This window comes from Cervus canadensis, chromosome 18, assembly GCF_019320065.1.
Source record: "Cervus canadensis isolate Bull #8, Minnesota chromosome 18, ASM1932006v1, whole genome shotgun sequence".
In the NCBI taxonomy this organism is placed as follows: Eukaryota; Metazoa; Chordata; class Mammalia; order Artiodactyla; family Cervidae; genus Cervus; species Cervus canadensis.
In genome coordinates, this window is record NC_057403.1 from 32,329,822 (window position 1) to 32,348,446 (window position 18,625).

An 18,625-nucleotide genomic window follows, 5' to 3' on the forward strand; every position below is an offset into this window, starting at 1 on the left:
CAGTGTCTTTTATGGGTCTTTACTATTATAGTGGTAACATTTTTATGAACACTTTTGTGTTAATATTCTGTTCGTATTTTAGATTATGATAGTCTGTAGGATAGATTCCTCAATGTGAAATTGTTGCATTTAAAAGTATGTAATGTTTTTTACAATGGGTGGATAGCATCACTGACTCAATGGACATGAATTTGAGCAAACTCCAGAAGATAATGAAGGACAGGGAAGCCTGGTGTACTGCAGTCCATGGGGGTCTCAGAGAGCCAGACACAACTTAGCAACTGAACAACAACAACAATATTTTTAAGGCTCTTGTTATATTCATTCAAAATTCTTTCAGAGAGGCAGTATCAATAATTTGTTCTTCTAACAGCAAGTTTTGGGGATGCTCATCTTATCACATCCTCACCAGGAAATAGAATGACAGTGTCTTAAAGCTTTATTAATTTGATGGGTGATTACTGACATCTTGGTTTGATTCATTTATTTTTGGATTATGAGTGAGGTGGACAAGGTTGGGGTGAGCTCCTGGGGGCTACCTGCCCAGGTGGTGCTGAGAGCTCCAGGACCCTGGGGCCCAGGCCTAGCAGAGGGTGAGGGGGCCCTGGTGTGAGCAGACAGCCGGCGGGGGCAGCGGCTGGCCAGGCGGTGGCCAGGAAACAGCAGGAAAGTGCCCGCGGGGTAAGGAGGCAGCTGAGGAGGAAGCCTTGGTGGGGGACCCAGTAATTATAAAAAGAAACCATCTGCTCTGGGCTGGTTATTAACCTGCTTCGAGTGTTGCTGTGACAGTGCCGGGCAAGATTTTTCTCAGGCAGATGGTATATTTTTAGCTAGAATGAACTTTTTTTATTTATTTATTTTTATTTTTGAGATGTCTGGCTTGGAAGTAAACACTAGGGTGTGTTGCAATGCTGGAGGCGGGGAGCAGTGGCGCGCAGGGTGTGGAGGAAGGTCCTCTCCGCGTTACTTATTGAGAGGCGCCATCTAGCGGGCAAGCGGGCACATCCTTTCTCCTCTTCCCTCAGCCGGGCCTGCAGAGCCTGCTCTGAGTCTCCAGCCAGGCCAGGATGTGGCTCCACAAGGAGGCTGTTTTATGAGTTCCCCTTGGGACAGGGCTGCGGCCTTCCTGAGGTTTTAATAAGCCGTGAGCGGAACATCAACCTTGTCTGCTGCAACCTTTTTGCATATAAACCAGAATGTCTCTCAATCCCGAACAATCAACATATGGCAATTAAGCAATGCCAGGATTCATCTAAACCACACAGGGAAAAGGCACTGTCTGATGTGTTTTCAGCTTGTTGGGAGGAGATAAATGACTTTATTAGCCGGAGGTGGCTTCTCGGACCATTACGATAACAGCGGGTCAGGAGTCAAAGCTTGGGCCTGGCTCCCTGCATCGCAGGCTCAGGCAGCTATGGTACCACACATGCTGGCAAGTGGAGGAAGTTGAGAAGTGTTTTTCTAAACAGTTGAGGTGGTGGCTATTTCTTTAATTTTTGTGGCTTTTCAGGGGAGGACTTTACTCTCTCTCATTTGAATTAAACAAATACAAGGATAATATCTAGGAGATATCTATTACATACCAACTAATTAGTATAAGTGAATGCAAATGATCAAACCCAGAATGGGCAGGACTGTGGGTAAACAATGTATATACCTACACACATACATACACTCCACCAGAGAAAATACACAGTGATACAGTCTTTGGGGAGAGTGATGCGAAGGAAAAAAGTCACAGGTATCGTAAAACTGTATATACTTTCCAGCTCACAAATTTCACTTCAGGGAAAACATTACAATAAAATAATTCAAATGGCAAAAAGATAAATTCATAGCAGTGCTGTTTATGATAGCAGGAAAAAAGGAAAATAATCCCAATGTTGAACAACAGGGAAATATTTAAACTGTACATGGGCAATATGATGGAATTGTTCAGTCGCTAAATCATGTCTGGCTCTTTTCAACCACATGGACTATAGCGTGCCGGGCTCCTCTGTTCTTTACTATCTCCCAGAGTTTTCTAAAATTCATGTCCATTGAGTTGTTAATGCCATCCAACCTTCTCATGCTCTGTCATCCCTTTCTCCTCCTGCCCTCAATCTTTCCCAGCATCAGGGTCTTTTCCAATGAGTTAGCTCTTTGCGTCAGGTGGCCAAAGTATTGGAGCTTCAGCTTCTGCTTCAGTCCTTTCAGTGAATATTCAGGATTAATTTCCTTTAGGGTTGACTGATTTGACTTCCTTGAAGCCCAAGGGTCTCTCAAGAGTCTTCTCCAGCACCACAATTCAAAAGCACCAATTCTTAAGCATTCAGCTTTCTTTATGGCCCAACTCTCACATCCCTACATGGCTACTGGAAAAACCATAGCTTTGACTATAACGACCTTTGTCAGCAAAGGGATGTCTTTGCTTTTTAATATGCTGTCTAGGTTTGTCATAACTTTCCTACCAAGGAGCAAGTGTCTTAATTTCATGGCTGGAGTCACTATCCACAGTGATTTTGGAGCCCAAAAAAATAAAGTCTCTCACCGTTTCCACGTTTTCCCCTTCTATTTACCATGAAGTAAAGGGACTGAATGCCATGATTTTAATTTTTTAAATGTTGAGTTTTAAGCCAGTTTTTGTACTCTCTTCTTTCACCCTCATCAAGAGGCACTTTAGTTCCTCTTCACTTTTTGCCATTAGAGTGGTATCATCTGCATATTTGACGTTGTTGATATTTCTCCAGGGCTTCCCTTGTGGCTCAGCTGGTAAAGAATCCATCTGCAATGAGGGAGACCTGGGTTCGATCCCTGGGTTGGGAAGATCCCCTGGAGAAGGGAAAGGCTACCCACTCCAGTATTCTGGCCTGGAGAATTCCATGGACTGTATAGTCCACAGAGTCACAAAGAGTCAGACACGACTGAGTGACTTTCACTGTCACTTTCGTTTTTCTCCAGGCAATCTTGAGTCCAGCTTGTGATTCATCCAACTCAGTATTTTGCATGATGTATTCTGCATAGAAGTTAAATAAGCAGGGTGTCAATATACAACCTTGATGTACTCCTTTCCTAATTTTGAACTAATCCGTTGTTCCATGTTCTAACTGTTGCTTCTTGAACTGCATAGAGGTTTCCCAGGAGACAGGTAAGGTGGTATTCCCAACTCTTTAAGAATTTTCCACAGTTTTTTGTAATCCACACAGACAAAGGCTTTAGCATAGTCAATGAAGCAGAAGTAGATGTTTTTTTCTGGAATTCTCTTGCTTTCTCTATGATCCAATGGATGTTGGCAATTTGATCTCTGGTTCCTCTAACTTTTCTAAACCCAGCTTGTACATCTGAAAGTTCTTGGTTCATGTACTACTGAAGCCTAGCTTGAAGGAGTTTGTGCGTTACCTTGCTAGCATGTGAAATGAGTGCAATTTTAATAAGTAGTAATTGGGGGTGGGTATGTGAAAGTCAGTGGAATTTCTCCATATGCATTATCTGCCTTATGGCAACTTCATATGTCTGTTCTTGGGGGGAAAAAAGAAAAAGATAAGCTGGACTAGTGCTGGCGATGAGCCCAGGCCTTCCAGCGCCCCAAGGTTGCGGCTCACAGGAAGCAGCAGAGGTGCACGAGAATCTCAGAGTGTGGGCACCTTGTGCCTGAGGGGAGTCCAGTGTTTAAAATTGTGAATGAGATACCATTCCAGAAACCAGACAAGAACCAGCCTGGTGCCCAGCTCCCTGGGGCTGTTCCTCCCAGGAACGGCTCAAGGCCACCTCACGAGCCCACTATGGACCTGCCTCTTCAGAGGCAGCAGCGGGTCCCAGAGCACAACCCTGAAGGGGGGGTCGTGTGTCACTAACCAAGGCAGGAGGGCCAGCCACATGGGAGCTGTTTAGACACAGGGTCTTTTCTCTAGGGTCTGTCTGGGAGAAATATAATACAAGCCATTAAACATAATCTTTTATTTTCTAGTAACCACATTTTTCAAAAGTAAGAAATAAATTTAGTAGTATACTTTAACCCAATATAACCACATGTTATCATTTCAAATGTAATCAATATAAAAGCTTATTGAGACATTTTCCAATTTTTTATATTATCTCTCTGAAACTCAGTGTATATGTTACAACACATCTCAAGTCTGTGTTTTGAGATTAGTCAAGTCAAAGACACATGTCAAGTCACATGTGGGCCAGTGGGGACCTCATCAGGCATCACCACTCTGTAAGATACACAATAGAAAACAAAAAGATGAAAGGTTTTTCTTTTCCACTTGGGTTGCCTGTGATACAGACGTGTCACGGTAAGGGCCAGGAACCTCTTTCAGGCCTTTCTCTGTTCTGAAGTTCAGCATCTGAACTTGTTTGAGGTCCTCATTAGAGGTCAGGGTCAGGCTGGATGGTGCTATGGATGGAATTGTGTCTACTCCAAACTCATATGTGGAAATCCTAACCCCCAAGTGATGGCATTTGGAAGTGGAGTCTTTGCAAGGTAATTAGAGTTAGATGAGGCCATGGTGGAGCGACCCCCATGATGGGATTAGTGCCCTTACAAGCAGAAATACCAGAGAGCTTCCTCTCTCTCTGTCTCCCTCTTTGCCATGTGAAGACCGAAAGGAGAGGGCCATCCAAAAGCCAAGAGCACTCACCAGAACCCGGCCATGCTGGCACCGTGATCTTGGACTTCCAGCCTCCACAGCTGTGAGCAATACATGGGCATGATTAAGCTGCCAGCCTGCAGCACTTTGTTATGGCACATGGAGCCGACTGGGACAGGTAAAGAGCAGGGAGGCTTCCTGGATCCCTGAATTCTAGCCTGATTTAGGGGCACCAGCATTTTTCCCCTGCCTGGAGGTGACAAGTTGAGCAGCGTGTGGGTGTAGACCCCCATGGATGAAACTGAACATCCTTGGCCACTAAGAACCAGCCTTGACCTTCTGTCCCAGGCACAGGTGGTCCTCAGAGGCCTTGGAGGACGGCACCCCTGAATCTCTACCCCCTCCCTGCCTGCACTTGCTGAGCTGGATGTGGCTAAAGAAAACACCTGCCCACTCTGCTGGTCTCACTCAGCATCGCTGTGTTTTCCCATCCACTTCCTCTGCCTCTGCCTCTTTTCAGCTGCCAACACTTCCTCCTCTGTCATCCCTCAGGTCATGACCTTAGTTCCTGTTTCCTTGAGAAAAGGGATTAACTGGAAGAGAATGTTCACTCCCTACATCTGTGCCCATCTTTCCTCCTGGTATTACAAACTGCCCTTGCTCTTGACTCAGGCCAGCCCCTCTACCGGACATTGGATCCTACCCCCTCCCTCCTGAGGACACTCACTGGTCCAGCCATTCTCCTTCTTCCTCTCCATCACCGCATTCCCCCTCTGCACAGAACTTTCCCATTAGTGTGCACGTGTGAATGATTTCTTCCATGTTAAAAACAACACAGATTTCAACAAGGGTACCAGGAAAATTCGGTGGGAAAGAATTGTCTTAAATGGTACTGGGACATGTAAAAAAATGAACTTGGATGACCCCCCTACCTTTTACCATAGAAAACATTAACTTAAAATGGATCATACACCTAAACATAGGAGCTAAAACTCTGAAACTCTCAGATGAAAACAGGAATAACTCTATGACCTTGGATTAGGCAATGGGGACACAAAATCATAAGTGACAAAAGAAAACATAGATAAATGGGAATTCATTAAGATTAAAAACTTCTGTGCTTTAAAGGACACCATCAAAAAAAGTAAAAACACAAGCCACAGAGTGGGAGAATGTAATTGCAAATCATGTATCTGATAAGGGACTAGTATCTAGACTTTATAGCTTCCAGTTCAAGATGGCAGAGTAGGATATGCACCCATCTCCTCCTGTGAGAGCACCAAAATTGCAACTAGCTGTTGAACCACTCTCGACAAGAGGATGCTAGAACCTACCAAAAAAACATACCCCATGCCCAAAGACAAGAAGCTGCAGTGAAATGGTAGGAGGGGCACAATCATGATAAATCAAATCCTATACCTGCCAGGTGGGTGATCCACAGACTGGAGAACAATAATACCAAAGAAGTTCTCCCTCTGTTGTGAAGGTTCTGAACCCCATGTCAGGCTTCCCAGCCTGGTGATCCAACAAAGGGACTGGGAATCCCCTGGGAATCTGACCTTGAAGGCCAGCAGGATTTGATTATAGGACTTCCAGAGGACTGGGGGAGACAGAGGCTACAGTCTTGGAGAGTGCAAACAAAATTTTGCACACACCAAGATCCACAAGAGAGGAGCAGTGACCCCGTAGGAGACTGAACTAAAACTACCTGCTAGTGTTGGAGGGCCTCCTGTGGAGGCATGGGTCAGCAGTGGCTCGCCACAGGGATGGGGCACCGGAAGGTCTCCCTGGATACTCTCTTGGGGTTTGCCATTAACCCTACCATACAGCCCTAGGCCAAACAGCTACCAGGGAGGGAATGCAACCCCACCCATCAGTAGATAATTGGATTAAAGTCTTACTGCAATGCCTGGCCCACCAGAGCAAGGCCTGGTTTTTCCCCTTGCCAGTCCCTCCCATCAAGAAACTTCCACAAGCCTCTTAGCCTCACCCATCAGAGGGCAGACAGAAGAAGCAAGAAGCACAGTTGCACAAAAACTGTATTACAGAAAGTTAATCACAATGAAAAAGCAGAAAGTTATGTTCCAGATGAAGGGACAAGATAAAATCCCAGAAAAACAACTAAATAAAGTGGAGATAGGCAATCCTCCAGAAAAAGAACTCAGAATAATGATAGTGAAGATGATCCAGGATCTCAGGAAAAAAAGGAAGCAAAGATTGAGAAGATGCAAGAGATGTTTACCAAAGATCTACAAGAATTAAAGAACAAATGAACAGAGATGAATGATACACTAGAAGGAATCAATAGAAAATATAAAGAACTCTCACAACTCAACAGTAAAAAGGCAAATAACCCAATTTAAAAATGGGTAAATGATTTGAACAGACATTTCTCCAAAGAAGATATTCAAATGGCCAATAAGCATGTGAGAAGATGCTCATCAGTAGTCTTCAGAATCACAATGAGATACCACTTCTCCCCTACTCGGATGACAAAAATAAAGAAGACAATAACAGCTGTTAATGAGATTGGGAAGAAATTATAGCCTTATATGCTGTTGCTGAGAATGTAAAATGGTGCAGTCACTTTGGAAAAGTTTGAGAATTCCTCAAAATATAAACATAAATTTATCATATGATTCAGCAATTCCACTCCTAGGTATATACCCAAGAGAACTGAAAACATATGGCCACACAAAAACTTGTGTATAAATGTTTATTAGCGGCATGTTTTATATTAGCCAAAAGGTGTTAACACCCCAAATGTTCATCACTTGGTGAATGGATAAATAAAATGTGGCATATGCATTTTATATAACATACCATGAATGAAGAATATTTTGTGTATAATTATATATTTTGTATATAATGATACATGGATGAACTTTAAAAAGAATATGCTAAGTGAAAGAACCAGTCACAAAATACCATATATTTGATGACTGAAGTGGCTTCTCTGATGGCACAAACGGTAAAGAGTCTGCTTGCAGGGCACAAGACCTGGGTTCGATCCCTGGGTCAGGAAGATCCCCTGGAGAAGGAAATGGCAACCCACTCCAGTATTCTTGCCTGGAAAATCCCATGGACGGAGGAGCCTGGCAGGCTACAGTCCATGGACTCGCAAAGAGTCAGACACGACTGAGCGACTTCACTAGCCAGCTAGCTATTTATTTGAAGTGTCTGGAATAGGCAATTCCACAGGGACAGAAAACAGAACAGTGCTTCAGGGGCTGGGGAAGGGAGGAATTGCTGCTCATGAATATGGTGCTTCTTTTTGGGGTGACAGGAATGTTCTGATGCTAGGTAATGGAGATGGTTGCACAATCTGGTAACTATACTAAAACACCTGAATTGCATACTTTATAGAGGAAGAGTGTCTTTTATGGGATGTGAATTATATTTCAATAAAGCTGTCTAAAGAATTCTCTGGCCCTGCTGCCCCCTCTAGCCACTGCCCCATTTCTCTCTTTGTCTTTGTAGTGGAATTCCTCACTGGAGTTTTCCACACTCGCTGTCACCAATGTGTCTCCTCTCATTCTAGCAGGCATCTGCTCCTACCACCCTACTCAATGATCTCCTACCAAGTCACTGTCCTCTATGTTACTAAGCCCAGCGGTCCTCATCTAACCTGACCCGTGAGCAGCCCTTGGCCCCGTTGGCCTTCCCCCTCCCCACTTGGCCTCCTTGACCCTGTAATCTCCTGGCTCCTCCGGCCTCCCTGTGGCTCTTTCTTGATCTTTGCTGCTTCCACCTCCAGTCCTGATTTGTAAACCCTGAAACGTCTGGGGTTCATTTCCTGACCTCTCCCCCTCTCTATTGAGGTAACACTGGTATATAGCATTATATAAGTTTCAGGTATACAATATTATAATTCAACATCTGTGTTCATTATAAAGTGGTCATCACCAAAAGTCTAGTTACCATCCATCACCTTACACTTGACTCCCTTCACCCATATTTTGCTCACCTCCTCAATCCCCTTCCCCTCTGGTAACCACCAATATGTTCCCCGTGCCTATGAGTTTCTTTTTGTTCTTTTATTTGTTCGTTTTCAGAGTCTTGTGTGGGTTTGTTTTTTTTTTAATTTTTGTTTTTAGATTCCATATACGAGCGATATCATACCATACGATATTTTTCTTTCGCCTTCCAACTTTTTTCACTCAACGTATTATCCTCATGGCCCATCCATGTTGGATATTGCAAATAGCAAGATTTCACTCTTTTTCATGGCTGAGTAGTATCTCATTGTACATGTACACCACATCTTTATCCATTCATCCATCGATGGTCACTTAGGTTGCTGCCACGTCTGCACTCACCCTTTTCTTTTCTATCTACATCACTCCACCATGGCTCTCACTGAAGATTCCCACGTGTTTGTGAGCAGAGTTTCTTCCTGTACTCCAGTCCCGTAAGCAGAACTACCCACTGTCTTCCCAACTTTACCTTCTGAAACTGAGTTCCTGATACCAGATTCCCCACTCCTCAAAAAACCCACAACAAATAAAAGCAACAATGAACAGCTCCTCCTTCAGCCTTCTGGATCTCAGAAACCAGGGGCTTTATGCCTCTAGTTGCTTTGACGTCTTTCTTTCTCTCACATTCCATATCCAGTTCATTAGCAAATTCTGTTGGTTCTTCCTTCAAATATATCTGTAACTTAATCTCTTCTCACACCTCCACTTGGGCCCTGGACCAGACCACCATCATCTCCCCCTCCTCGATGGTCTCCCAGCTGCCCTCCCCACCCCTTTAGTCAGGCTCATTGTAGCCAATGAGTCAGCATGTGCCGCCTCTCAGCTAAAAGCCTTCCCATGACTCCCACTGTCAAGCACTAGAGAGAAGCCAGTCTTTACAGTGCCTCCAGGCCCCTATTTCACCTCCCTTCCCCTTACCCCTTCTTCTCCTTCATCTCTGGCCACTGACTCTGGCCCAGCCACTCCGGTTTCCTCCATGCTCCTGGACCAGGCCAGGGACCTTCCCAACCCAAGGCTTTTGCACTTGTTGCTTCCTTCTTCTGAACACCTGCCTCATTTCCTTCAAGTCTTGACTCAAATCCACCTTTTCAGTGAAGCCCTACCTGGCCACTGGATCTGCAACTGTAGCTGCCCTGCCTACCCTGCATTGTCCCTTTCTCTGTGCTGTCATCATCTATAGCACTCAGTACCTATGAATTTACTCCATTGCAGAGGTTTCCTCCCCCAAGACAATCTATATCAAGAAGAGTATTGAGATAATCTTTTCAAAAAACAAAAGAAAAAGTACATTAGCAGAGTTGAACGAACAAGGGACAGGCATGAGCATTTCCAAATAGTGTGGCCCCTCTTGGCTGGAAATCACGCTAGTGCTGGAAAAGATACCAGAGATAGAGGGTAATATACTTTTAAAAAGTTGTATTTGTCTCTTTTTACTGGAGGAAGTGCTCTGGGAAGGGGGTCTTTTTGCCCAATTTGTTCACAGCTATATTCCCAGTGCTTGTAGGTATTCAATCAATACTTGCTGAATGAATAAATAAAAAATTAAAAGCTAGCAGGCAGATTTTCTCCGATTTCACTTTGCATCCCATATGCAGACATCTTGCAGACCAGACCTAACTCCCATACCATGTCCATCTCACACACCCACTCCACCTGAGGGTGAAAGAAAAGGCTGCCTCCTATGTGCCTGGGGATGCCGGCTCTAATGTCAGGACAGTGTCTGAGGCCTACATGCAAGTAATCTTCCAGAATGACTGCAGTGGGGAAGACAGACAACACCAACTGCTGGTGAAAACATGGAGCGACTCGAACCCTGATCTACTGCTGATGGTTTAGTTCAGTTCAGTTCAGTTACTCAGTCGTGTCTGACTCTTTGCAACCCCATGGTTTGCCTCCTGCCCAAAACTTCTGGGTAGCATCTGCTAACATCATGCATACATCTATCCCATGGCCAAGCAATACCACTCCTAGTTATGTGCCTAAGAGAGACAAGGGCTTATGGGCACCAACAGACATCGATAGGATTGGCCATGAATCTTCATTCATGATAACCCCAATCTCAAATGCCCAACAACAGAATGAATAAACAATTGTGGAGGGTTCCCTGTGTTGTTGTTCAGTCACTAAGCTGTGTCTGACTCTTTGCGACGCCATGGACTGCAGCATGCCAGGCTTCCCTGTCCTTCACTATCTCCCAGAGTTTGCTCAAATTCACATCCATTGAGTTGCTGATGCCATCTGTCAGGCGAGTGTATGCGCCTCGGTTCTTTGTCTCATCACAACAAAGATTTGGAGTGATAGACATTAAAGCCCTTGGCGCGTCACAGCTGTTGGGTCTTGGGCAGACCATGTTATAGCTCTCAGGTCTCGAACGGACCGCGCTATAGCTCTTAAATAAATCAGTGTTACAGCTCAGTGTTACAGCTCTATTTTATTTAGATAATAGCAGGAAAATCCATCTTTGAGGCATGAGGGCACGTCGATCCAAAGACGCGAAGAGAAGAGCACCCCATCGCATGGGGCGGGTGAGGGGGGGGGAGCGTACACATTCGTGGGAGAGAGAGAGAACCCTTTGGCTCCTCTTTTTATATGTTTTTTCTTCCCCCTGGGCCTGTCCTATTCAAATTGGGCTTAGGCAGGAGCGCTGTTCTACCTGAAGTCCTCACTCCGGTCCTCGGACCTTCCTTTGACCTTCCTCTGTTCTATTTTCGCGGACTTTTCCCTTCCTTGTCTCTTAGCCACCACCATTTTGGACTCCTTTTCCCTATTCTAACTACCTAACATAACCATCTCATCCTCTGCTGCCCCCTTCTCCTTTTGCCTTCAATCTTTCCTAGCATCAGGGTCTTTTCCAATGAATCAACTCTTTCCACAGGTGGCCAAAGCATTGGAGCTTCAGCGTCAGCATCAGTCCTTCCAGTGAATGCTCAGGGTTGATTTCCTTTAGGATTGACTGGTTTGATCTCCTTGCTGTCCAAAGGACACTCAAGAGTCTTGAGCACCACAATTCTACACCAGTGTAGAACACCACAATGAAAAACATCAACCACAAACACCCACAATGACAGGAAGGGATTTCACAGACAATGTTGAGCAGAGAAACGTGAACAAAAAGATACATACAGTGTGATTCTATTTATATCGTCAATGAAAAATTAATCAGTCAATTTAAGAAAGAAACTTTATTTGAACCAAACAGGATCATAAACCAAGAACAGCCTTTTAGAAAGTTCTAAGAACTTTTCCACTTGTTAGGGATCAAAGCATAGTTACAGAAATTTTTGAGACAAAGGGCATTAAATGATGTATTATTGACAGTTTACACAATCCAGACCTGAGGACAAAGTGAGTAGACGGTAATGGGTCATCATGGCCCCTTGCAAGATTAAGAAGGAAAGTTATCATCTAAAAAGTTGTGACCCTTGATGAGATTAGGGAGGAATGTTATCTCCTAAAGTGGTCTGGTTAATCCAGATGCACAACTCACATAAAAGGGAGGAGGCTCAAATGGGTAGAGAATATTTTCATATTTAAATTTTTCTTGTCTTGCCATAAAATATGAATTTTATTTCATCAAATGAAGTTTAAAGTGATAGAAAAAATCTATGGTGACACAGATTAGAACACCAGTTATAGAACATCAGTTACCCTTGGAGGCAGGTACTGTTGTGAGGGACTGAGAGAGGCTTCTGGGTGCTGGAGATGCTCTGTGTCTCTACCTGGGAGGTGCTAATAGGTGTGTGTGACAGTATGCAAAGTCTCACTGAGCTGCACACTTGAAATTTGTACACTTTTCTGAAGGGAAGTTAGACCTCAACAAGAAAGAATGGAAGGAAGGAAGGAAGGAAGGAAGAAAAAAGAAACCGAAGTCCCAGGGTGGTAACCCAGACATCTAATCTATCTATGTACTGACCCTATGCTAATTTCCTCCTTGTAATGCTCCGGAAGCTCGTTGATTTCCCTACCTGTGCACTCTTTGACCTATGGAGAGGAGGTTAATGTGCAGAAATACCTTGGACCTAATCCTGGAAGACATGGTGCTTTCACAAAAAATACATCCTTGAAGAGTTTGGTCTCTGCATCATCACTCTCCTAACTTGAGGAGGGCTGGACAGGCTTTGTTTTCCAAAATCAGATTTTCATCTGAATTATGTTTGTTCCTCCACTCATGTGATAATCAGCTTGCGAGACAGTAAGACTGCCTGAGATGTTGCATTGTTTTTGACTTGAATAAGGGAAAAAATCACTGTGAATGTTCTGTTTTCATATCTTGGAGTTGTTCATCATTGAGAGGATTTCTCCCTAATTGGATTGAAATGTGAACAATGTCTTGGCAACAGCATCATACTGGGTGTAAATCAGGGCCCCAAGACCCTCACCTAGCCCCTTTCCCTAGACTCCTTGGTCCTCTTCTCTGAGAGCTGGGCTGAGACCTCCTGTCACATGACTCTGGACCACTCCTCTCTCTGCAAAGATAGAAGAAGTGGCCGTGGACCCTCAAAACTCTCAGTAGATCCCCTTACTTAGTTCCACGGTTGCACTGGTTGTCCAGACCCACGTACTATACCTGTTTCTAGAGCCAGGATGTGAGTGAGTCAGCTGTACCAAAACGTGTGGCTGAAGGTAGGGAAGAGGGCTTCCCCAGGGGCGTGGGGAAACCACTCCGTAATTTCTTTACTCCCACACTAATAATACATGCACACTTTTGACACCAGATGTGCGGGGGTTCCCACACATTGCACCAAGCAATTCTCTGCCATACCAACTGGAGGTCCTTTAACTCAGTTCTGTTCTGGCACTAACTGGTGTCTGTGCAGACCTCACAGGTGAAGGGCTCAGCCCCGAAAGGCTGCCTCCAGTTCAGGTGCCAATGCCAAGTCCCAAGTTGTCACCTGTACTTCTGACAGACTGGCTATCAATGAAAGTTTCTCTGACCCTCCCCCTTGGGTTTGATAATTTGCTAGAAGAGCTCACAAAATTCAGGAAAATACTCGTCTGTTGGCTTATTATAAAAGATATAATAAAGAACAGCCCAAGGAAGTGATGAGTGGGAAAGGAGGCGGAGCTCGGATGCCCTCTTCTGGTCCACCACCCTCCTGGCACCTCCACGCACTCACCAACCTGGAAGTTCTCCCTATCCTATCCTTGTGGGTTTTATGACACTTTCATCATGACTGATCATTAACTCAATCCTTCCCCTTCTGGGAGGATGGCAGGGAGCGGGGGCGGGCTACAAGTTCCAAGCTTCTAATCATGGCTTAGTCTTTCTCCCGCCCACTAATGTTGCTTCATTAGAAAAAAAGACACTCCTGTCACCCAGGAAATTCCAAAGAATTTAGGAGCTCTGTTTCAGAAATGCTCCTCTTAGTGCTCTTATCACTTGGGAAATTACAAAGGTTTTAGGAGCTCTGTGCCAGGAACTGGGGACAGAGACCAATATGTAATTTTTGTATTATTTCACACCAGGGAATACCAGAGTGTGACCACCCACAGAAGGAACATGCACTCAGGTGAGCCACAGGTGCCGACCACCCCATGAACTCGCTCCAGCAGTCAGGGGTAGGGAGCGGTGAGCAAACTGATGATCCAAGTGAGGACACCGCATAAGTGCAGAAAAGAAAGAGTGTCGAGGAGACTGGGTCTGTCCTGGGGTGATGATCTGCACCCCAGCCCCACCCAGGGCTGGGCCCGCTGTGAGCCCTGCCTCTGCTGTGGCCCCCAGGACCCCACCCCCACCCCCACTGAGTGCCTTTGTTTCAACTCTGACTTCTATTCCAGCTCAAGTCTTGGGAAAGAACGTGTCAGTTAGTGGCTGGTCCCGGCCCAAGGCTGACACGTTCCTCCCCTTCCTGGGTGCGGGGTGGAAACCCCAAGAGGCTTGGTTGGAATACCAAGGAAGGCATGTTGGCATTTTAGAATGTTGGTAATTTGCAAACTGCATAAAATCTGTGTGTGTGTTCCAGAATCCTGGAACCACTGATTTCCACAGCCCTGGGCATTGCTGTGGGCGTCCAGAGGACCCCCGGTACTGAGAAAGAATGGGTGGCAAGGACGGCTGGCCCCAGGCCTCTGATTTCCACTGCCCCCACCCCCAACCCCCTGTCATACTGCTTGGGAGCCACAGTGGGCAGGAACTAGCCTCTGGGAAGCCTCTTCTTTGGGGTCAGAACATCTGGCAGGATCCCTAAGTTGACGTTCCAAGGATTGAAATTTCCTCTTGTTTTTGCCCAGAAACGTCTGGCTTGGTCTGCCCTCCCTCTGTCCTCCCCCTCCCCCCCGCCCCCGCCTACCAGCCTGCCTTTCTGTCTTTAGCATTGGAACATTCTGGTCAGAGCTGGGCTCTGTGGTGTGGGGCAGCCAGCAGGAGATAGGATCTGGAGGGACTCAGGACACTGCCTGGCCGTGGCTTCTCGTGAGGCGCTGACCCTGACTCCCGAGTGCTGAGGATACGCCTGCCCCCAGGGCCCGAGAAGAGAGAGGGAAGAGCCCTGAGAGCCTCCTGGGGCTTCACTCTCCTCTCCTTCCCGGGTCCTCGCTGCCTGTTCCTCCCTTCCAGATGGATCCCAAGCCAGCCTGAGGCTTTCAGATGGGGAGCCCAGGAGTGGGAAAGTGGGAGGCAGGACAAGGGGTGGGTGGGGGTATGGGGGAGAGGGGGCACAGCCTGGCCCACACTCACCTCCATGGCCTCGTGTGAACTGCCCCCTCCAGGGCCCTAAGGAAGCTCCTTCAGTGCCTCAGAGCATCAAAGACCACCGCCCACCCCCCAGTTTGGAGCTGGGTTGCCTGGATGGGCATAGGAGGGTAGGAGACAGGCAAGTGAAGGGCCAGGAGACACCTCAGTGTCTGGCTAAAAGGCCTGAGCACAGGTGCCAATGGAGGCCAGACAAGCAGGTTACAGAAAGCTGACGGGGGCAATTGTGGCCATAGGAACTGTCCCTGTAAACCTATCATCCTGCCAACGGCCCCCAGGAACTAGGAGAAGTCACAAGGCCACCTCCCCCTGGAAGAGAAGCATCTATGGAATGGCCAGTGGCATGCGGCCTGGGCTGGAACTGTGGGGGCCACAGATGAATAATGACTGAGCTGCCCCTGCCCTTGAGTGGCTCAGGCTTGAGGACCAGTTTTGATGGGCACAGGCCCACTCAGGCACCTCCTGGAGGGTGGGGACGCTGGAGCAGGGCTGCGGGTGCTCTGGGAGCACAAACGGGACAGCCGTGCTGACCCAGGGCATCCCAGGAAGGCAGCGGAGTGGAGGTGGCCGCTGCGCTGGAGTTCACAGGGGAGCTAAGTCCATGGGCAGAGGTGGAATGGCAGGCACAGCGTTGGCAAGTAGCCCTGAGAAGCCCAGAGCCTGGCTCTGTTGGGCTTGGTGAGAGAGAGACCCCTCTTCTTCACCTCGGGCCCTATATTCTGCCCTCTGAGCACAGGTCCCACTGAATCTGCTCAGGGCTGAAGCAGGGCGGGCAGGAGGAGGGTGGGGGCCCTTCACAGATGAGGGCCTGGGTACCAGGCTCTGAGGAGGGAGGCTTCGGGGAGCCCAGAGAGCCTGCTGATCAGGTGGGAAAAGCCCCAGACACAGCCAGGGCCCTGCCCCACCTGCAGCCCTCAGAAAGGCCACTTCCTGCAGGCCCGGGACAGAGGCAGGCCAGCGGAAGTGACTGCTTTGCTTTGCGAGCGTGGCCTGAGAGCCCCTGGGTTCTGGCTGAGAACTGGGTCAACCTCACACCCACTCCCACCCTGCCCAGCAGCTGATCCAAGAGAGGCCCTGACCTCCCCTGCAGCCTCTTTCTGTCTGTCCCAGGGAACAGGCTGGGACAGGAGAAAGACCAGGCCGCCAGAAATCCTCTGATGTCAACCTGGATGACATCCCCAGCGGAGCCACGGGGCCCCTACAAACAGGTGTGATGACAGCTTTCCAGAAAGTTCGGCCTGGGTGGGGGTGGGTGAGCACTTCCTGCCCTGCCTGAGAGGGCAACAGTCAGTGTCTTGGGGGAGGGACTAGTCCTCAACCCTCCAGAAAGAGGCCAAGGTTCTCACCCAGAGCTTGACTGGAGGCTCCAGGAGTGAGACCCAATTCCCATTTCCTTGTCATCCCCTCTGCCCCAATGCCCCAGCTCATTTCTTACTTGATTCATTTATTCAATCAACAAATGTTTAATGCCAGGGACGAGGGTATGGTTAACAAAAAGACCCAGACTCCTAGACCTCATGGGGACTACCACCCTCTCTGATAAAGTCCTGCCTTTCTCTGAGGTTCAGCAAAACACCACCTCCTCCAGGAAGCCCTCCATGACCACACAGCTGTCCTGGGACCTTAGGATAGCCTTGTGTGATTGGGTCTGCTTCCCTGGAACCAGTGTACAGATGAGTCTCAGTAAGCGGCAGCCAGAGCTCCCATCAGCACCAGTACCCACCATCATCGTCATCAATGAGAGATAATATTCCTTGGGTCCTGTCAATCCCTTGCCTGCCTGTGGCAGAGAGGACCCAAATGTTAACAGCACACACGCAGTGGGCCCTACTTAAGAAAACTCAGCTCTAAAAATTCCAACAGCCAAAACTTACAGGTAGAGGCCATGGGCTCACCCCCTGAGGAGGTCTCCCCTAATAGCTGAGTACTGAAGGAACATGGCACCCCTGCCTAGGGGTGGGCCAAACTCTAAAGGGAGGCCTGTCTGTCAGTCAGTCCCAAAATGCCCTGAGGTCACCACTGCAAGTTCACTTTCCACCTGGAGCGACTTCCATCTGGGCTGCCCCCAGCAAGGGTGCTTCAGGCAACACTAAGGTGGTGGGGGCTCCAAGGCCTCTCAAATGCACGGGCCTAGTCCTCAGACACTCGTCCATCTTGCCATTCTGAGGAGGAGGGGCAAGGCAGGGCCTCCCAGGGCTCAAAGCCTGTTAGCATCCTTAGCTGTTGGCAAGGACACGGAGTCCATGCCCAGCTAAAGAGAAAGATTCCTGGGTGATGAACTGGAGCACTTGGCTGGCAGGACAGTTGGTTCTTGTGCCCTTGCCAGGCCTGCAAGTGAAGCCCCAGGAGAGAGTGTGAAGGCCTGGATGAGGCCCAGGAGACCCAGCCCTGCAGCCAGACCTAAGGCATCATCCTGGGGAAAGAGAACATCCACGAGCAGTGAGGCACTGATTCAGCCTGCGAGCGCCTGACCTCTTCCTCCACTGGTGGCCAAGGGCAAGGGTCAACTGTGTGACCCTGACTGAGGGCAACTCAAGTCTTGGATGACACCTGCTGCTGGGGAGATGGGTGAGGAAGGCACAGGCCCCTGCAACCTGGCTGGGCAGCAGGCCCCTTCTAAGAACAGTAGTGGGGGATGGGAGGTGAGGGGTGCGGTGTGAAGCAGGGTGGAGCCAGGACCTGGCCTGACCCTTGACCCACGTCAGGCTGATGAGGTTGTCTCTGAAAGGAAACAAAACCGTAAGGAGTCAGAGATGGGGTCTCCCAAGGCGGTGCCTTCCCTTCCTGGACCCATGTCTTCCCTTCCTGTAGGTCCTGACTCCTGGGGCACATTCCTCTCTGCGCTTCAGCGGCTGTGGATGATCGCCGCTCCACCTCACATGCTGACCCAGGGCAAACGTTCTGCCCAGGGCTTTTACTTTGCTTCCAAGGGCACTGTCTGTTATCATTAGAGCATCTTGCAGAACAGGGCATGGGCCAGCCCTTTGGGATAAGTTGAGGGCAGCCAAGGCATGCCTCCCGCCATCTACTGTGGTAGGCAGATGTGGCCTTAAGAGAAGCCAAGGCCACCCCTTGGGGACCTCGGGGGGAGCAGGAGGCTTCCCGGCCACTCTCCCAGCTCAGCCATCTGTACGCAGCCACCAGGGCAATCTCCTGAAAGCAAACAGCAGACCTGCCACCCTGCTGAAGGCTCCTGTAGCTTCCAGTGCAATCCACCTGGCCCCACCCACTCTCTGGCTTCAGTCCAGCCAAGCTGCTCCAGAACACAGGGGTGCCTCCCCTCCTCACGGCCTCTGCACTTGCTGGTCCCCCCAGTGGAGTCTGAATGCCATCCCCGCCCCCTGGCCTCACTCACCCATCTCACCATTCGGGTGGGCTCATCCCTG